Raw genomic sequence first — 6,000 nt, forward strand, 5'->3', positions numbered from 1 at the left:
GAACAAGGAGGGATCACACTTACTAGCCTTGAACCCTAATTGAACAAGAGTGGCAGTCAACCTGTGAAACCAGGCTCGAGGAGCTTGTTTTAGGCCATACAAAGCTTTGTCAAGCTTACACACAAGGGACTTATCACCCTGTTCAAATCCAGGTGGTTGAACCATGTAAACCTCTTCTTCTAAGTTCCCATTGAGAAAGGCATTATTCACATCTAACTGTTGAAGAGGCCACCCTTTGGAAATAGCAAGAGATAGAATCAACCTCACAGTTATAGGTTTGACCACTGGAGAAAATGTTTCAGAATAGTCAAAGCCATGCACTTGATTGAACCCTCTAGCTACAAGTCGAGCCTTGTACTTATTCACTGTTCCATCTGGATTTTCTTTAATCCTGAAAATCCACTTACAACCAATAGGCTTTCTTCCAGCTGGAAGTGACATAAGAGTCCAGGTCTTATTAGTCATCAATGCCTCATACTCTTGCTGCATTGCACTGAACCACTTACTGCTCTTGAGAGCTTGTTTGACTGTAGTAGGCTCTACTTCTGTCAACAAGACAGAAGGAAACAAGCGAGGCTTGACAATGCCATTCTTTGCTCTGGTGAGCATTGGATGAGCATTAACAGGGATGACAGCTTGAACATTATCAGATGTAGCAGCTGATGCTGGAGGCTGCTCAGAAGAAGAAGGAGAGACATCCACTGAACCAGAGGAGGAAGAATTAGAACCCTCAGAATGCACTGTCACAGCAGGAGAAACAGGTGCAGAGATAACTGGAGATTGCTCAGACGAAGGAGAGACATCCACTAAGCCAGAGGGTGAAGAATCAGAACCCGCAGAATGCATTGTCATAGCAGGAGAAGCAGGCTCAGCAGCTGGAGAAGCATTAGAAATAATATTTGGAGCAGCAGCAAGAGGAATCAGCAAAGAAAATGATTCTGGAGAAGTTGTTTCTATAGCAGATGCAAGAAACATTTCAACATAAGGGAACCTATGCTCATTAAACAACACATCTTTAGAGACATAGACTCTGCCTTGAGCATCCAAGCACTTGTATCCTTTGTGTTGAGAAGAGTAGCCCAAAAATACACACTCTTGGGACCTATATGCCAACTTGTTATTGGTATACGGGCGCAGAAAAGGATAACAAGCTGACCCAAATACCTTGAGGAACTTGTAATCAGGTTGAGAACCATACAACTGAAAATAAGGGCTTTGTCCTCCTAAAACAGAAGTAGGCATCCGATTGATAAGATAGGTAGCTGTAAGAAAAGCGTGATCCCAAAAATGCAATGACATTTTGGCATAAGCAAGCAAAGCAAGTCCCGTTTCAACAATATGGCGATGTTTCCTCTCCACACTCCCATTTTGATGGTGTGTGTGAGGACAGGTCACACGATGAACTACCCCTAACTGAGTAAAATAGGGAATCAAGGATCAAAACTCTCCTCCTCCATCAGTTTGCACACTCTTAAGCTTACATTGAAACTGCAGTTCAACCAATGCTTTGAAGTTTTTAAAAGTCTGAAAGGTGTCAGACTTGTGTTTTAAGGGATAGATCCAAGTGTATCGTGTGCAAGCATCAACACAAGTAAGAAAATGTGAAAACCATCAAAGGATTCTATGGAAGCTGGTCCCCATAAATCAGCATAAACCAACTCAAAAGGCAGAGTATAAACAGTAGAAGAAGAAGAAGAGGGCAACCTATGTGCCTTTCCCATACAACAACCAACACACATGGCAAAAGAAGTTTTATTAGGCAAAGGAACATTACATAGTTGTAAAGTAGTTTTCAAGACCTCATGATGAGGATGACCTAGTCTACAATGCCACAAGTCATAGCTGGAATTACCTAAACTGGAAACAGAAGACATATTCTGTGATTTTCCAGTACCTGGATACACTGTAGATAAAACAGAAGGAGTACTAGTAGACAAATCAGATTTAGAACAACTAGAAGAGACACTAGCAGCGTTGACATCAAAGGTGTATAAACCATCAGAACCAACACTTCCACGAAGCAACACTTTAGATGTTTCCTGTGATTTAACAAGACAGAAAGAAGCGTGAAACTCAAAATAAACATTGTTATCCTTGGCAAACCTACTAACACTGACAAGGTTTTTGGTGATAGAAGGAACTAGAAGCAGTTGACTAAGAGTGAGAACAGTGTGTGAATCATATGGTGAGGGAATGGTGCAAGAACCAATAGAGTGAATTGGCAAACCTTGGCCATTGCCCATCAAAATCTGCTCAGTTCCAGTGAATGAAGAAATGTCTGAAAAATTTCCAGCAGCATTGGTAACATGGTGAGTGGCACCAGAATCGGGATACCACAAAGTAGGCTTGTCAGGACGCCGAGATGCTGAAGAAGAAGCATGGTGCAGAGGACCAGCAAGCATAGCATGAGCAGGAGAGCGAGGCTGAGAGCCAAGAAGGCCCGGATAAGATGGAGGTGAGGGCCGAGGTGAATTCCAAGAAGATGATGCTGGACCAAAAACAGCTCCCGGTGCAGAATATTGAGAACCACTAGTAAAAGCAGGAAACTGAGAACCTGGAGGGTAAGCACCATTGTAAGGTCCTGCGGAAGAGCCAAAGTAATTCCACGGAGCAGGTCCAGAAGCATAAAAAGACGGTGAGGAAGAGCCAAAAGTGGCAGAACCAAGAGGCATAGGAGGAAAGGCTCCAAAAGGTGCAGGACTAGGCATATTAGTAAAGGTGCCATTCTGTACAGAACCACCTCCAACGGCGCGATGGTAGCAGACACTCGCATCATGTCCCCACTTCTGACAAATCTGACACTACAAATTACGGCCGCGCCCACGGCCGCGTCCACCAGCAGGATAGCCACCACGGCCACCGCCTAGTCCACGTGAATCATTCTGGTCATGATAGGTATCACGATTGTCACTAGAATCACGATAATTTGGACGTTGTTGATCATTCCGATAGTCACGTCCACCACGAAATTCAGCAGCATAATTGGCCTGAGACGGCGTCAAATCCACAGAAGGTGGCGGCGTTTGGGAGATCTGAGGTGAAATCGGAGCAGGAACCGATGCGAACGCATGTGTATGCGCAAGCAACGCAGAAGCAGTAGAATCGCTAAGGCTACGTTTCCGTGATCGTTCCAGGCGAGCATCATGAGTAATGATCATCGCTTCGACCTCAGAAATCGTGCTCGAAGAAGCATGAGTGAAGATAATCGTGCTTAAAGCACTATAATCTTCAGGTAAACCATCAAAAATCGCTTCAAGGTGATCGCGAAAACTTACGGGTTCACCAATGGAAACCAGAGTGTTGACGATCGTCTTGATGCGTCGAAGATATTCAGTGATCGACTTCGAACCTTTGGTTATGTTCTTCAGCTCAGATCTGAGCTGAGCAGACTGTGCGCGACACTGATTCTCAAAAAAGTCAAGGATCTCACGCCAAACCTGCGATGATCTCTCGCAGTTGATCACCGTTGGAAGAACAAACGAAGATAGAGTCGTCAAGAGCCATGTAAACACCATGGAATCTTGCTTAATCCAAGTCGTATAAGCTGGATTCTCAGTCGCAGCTACACGATCCTCTTCAGTCAGAAAACGTTGTGGAATTTCTGGATCAACCAGAAAATCATGAAGCTGATGCGATCGAATCGCACCTTCAACTTGTTGACGCCAAGAATAGAAATTCGAATCATCAAGCTTGATTGTTGCAGTACGAGACAGAGACTCAAGAACATTGACAACGGAAGCAGGTGCAGCAGCCATGTATCAAGGACCGATTGAAGCTCTGATTACCATGTTAGAATTAGAGAAGCAATGAGAGAGAGAAGAGAGAAATAGAAATATAACAGAAAATGTATTATTGATAATCTGAGTGATTACAGAAGATGAGATATCCTTATATAGAAGAACATGAGAATGCCAACAGCTGTAACATACAGCTGACATAAATAGGAGAATACCAACAGCTGACATAAATAGGAGAATACAAACAGCTGGATATGTCAGCTGTCATAACTACTCAAAAGATGATGCAGCAGCATAGTAAATACAAACTCAATGTACTCTAACATTCATTATTCTCATCTAAAAAATGCTCCCAAATATGCTGCTCTACCATGTTTGCTTGAAGTTGGCGAGAGTGTGCAGGACTACGAACAATTACAAATTGAGAGTGGAGCTCCAAATGCTCGTTCAATGTACTTCTCCACTCCTTTTAGTTGTTTGACAAATAATTTTTTTTTTCTCCGTGCAACATTGGAGCAACATTGGAATGATCTTGACAAATGTAGCTCATTCGGGATGGATACCAATCTGTTAGATAATACCACATATGACAAGAGATTCTATTCACAGTGTATTGCACTATAGAAAGTTCTTCAAACAAAACATCGGTAAATACTAAACATGCGTTTAACAGGTTAATGTCATCTACTACACGAAGAGAAATTAGAATTATACTATTATAAGATTGACTTGGTTTCCGAGCGCTTAGTGTAATCACATATGAGCATATGATTTGCTTTTTGTTCCTCGGACATCTCATATGTTCTCACAAGGATTTCATAAAACTTGGCCATGTTTTCATTCTTTTTTTCCATCACAACTTTTTCTAATATATCACTTTTCCCGCTCAAAATAGCTTCCATGACTAACATATCAATGTTGTTAGAAGAAGATGCATTGGCTACTTTTGATTTGGTCTTTCTTTTTTAGCAGGCTGATGATTGTGTTGGCTCATATTCTGAACAACCGATTGACATACATGGGTTAGACGATGATGTGTATGTCCCAACAATAGAATGCTTCTATCTCTAGAATGTCTTGACCAAGGTTCTAAATATCGGAACGATATCTTGATATCGTCCGATATGTTGCGGTAACGGCGAGGAACGTTACCGATATGGAGCGATTTCTCGGTGTTATGCAGAATCACGTGTAACGGCCGCACCGTAACGGCGTATCGGCCGCAAAAGAGGCGTTAAAGAGCCTTGTAACGCCGTTACTGCCGTGACTTCTTCTTTTCCTCCAAAAAAACCCATTTTCAGAATCAATTTTAGAGAGAATCAGAGGAGAATCAAAGGAGAATTGGCGAATCTTGTACCAAATTTCAGCTTTTTCTTAGATTCAACTCAGAAACCTCTATCTTCCCTTCTTCCTGTGTTCTCTTCCTCTTGCTCTCTGACTCTGAGACTTTGACCGTGAGAAGTGAGAACTGAGATGAGTTCGTCAGTTCGTGCTCCAAGCCTCCGACCGACCGGCGCAGCCGCGCTGCCACCCAAAACCACCGTACACTGTCCGTGACGCTCTCGTCTTCACTCTTCTCTTCTGTCTCTTCTTCACCCTTCAAGTTCAATCTCTTCAGATCTGTTGTTGTCTTCTCTCTGGCTTTTGGGTTTTTGTTGATCGTGTTTTGGAATGGGAGGAGAGTGGAAAGATTTTGATTTTTTTCTCTTAAAAAAACGGGCAAGTGGGGTCAGTTTTGTTATTTATTTTATCATATTTTGATTTTCTGATTTCCCTAAAATTATGGCCATGATTTAGTTTTTCCCTTCCCTGGAATTGATTCTGAATTAATTTGTTTAATTGTTTAAAGGGTGTTGGTTTGGGCTCATAACAGATTCGTTGAATGTGTTATATGAATTTAAAAAAAAAAACTGAAATGGGTTATATTATATGTAGTTTTTTTTTATTTGATTATCTAGCTTTTTATTTGATTATCTAGCTTTATATCTAGCTTAATAGACATATGATTCTTTTGAATGATTCTTATTGTTTGATTTATGTTAATGTATGAATTTTATTAAATATATTAGTAGCTACTAATGTATTCATATCAATCATTTTCTAATTATTTTCTTTACTTTTTGACATCTTATGAAGATTTAAAATATATGTCATGAGTTTTTGTATAATGTAGATGTTACTATTATGATCAATAATATATGTTATATAATAATATTTCTTTTTTCACATGATTTATGCATTTTAAACATAATTTGTGAAAATC

This window comes from Lotus japonicus, chromosome 6, assembly GCF_012489685.1.
Source record: "Lotus japonicus ecotype B-129 chromosome 6, LjGifu_v1.2".
Classification (NCBI taxonomy): Eukaryota; Viridiplantae; Streptophyta; class Magnoliopsida; order Fabales; family Fabaceae; genus Lotus; species Lotus japonicus.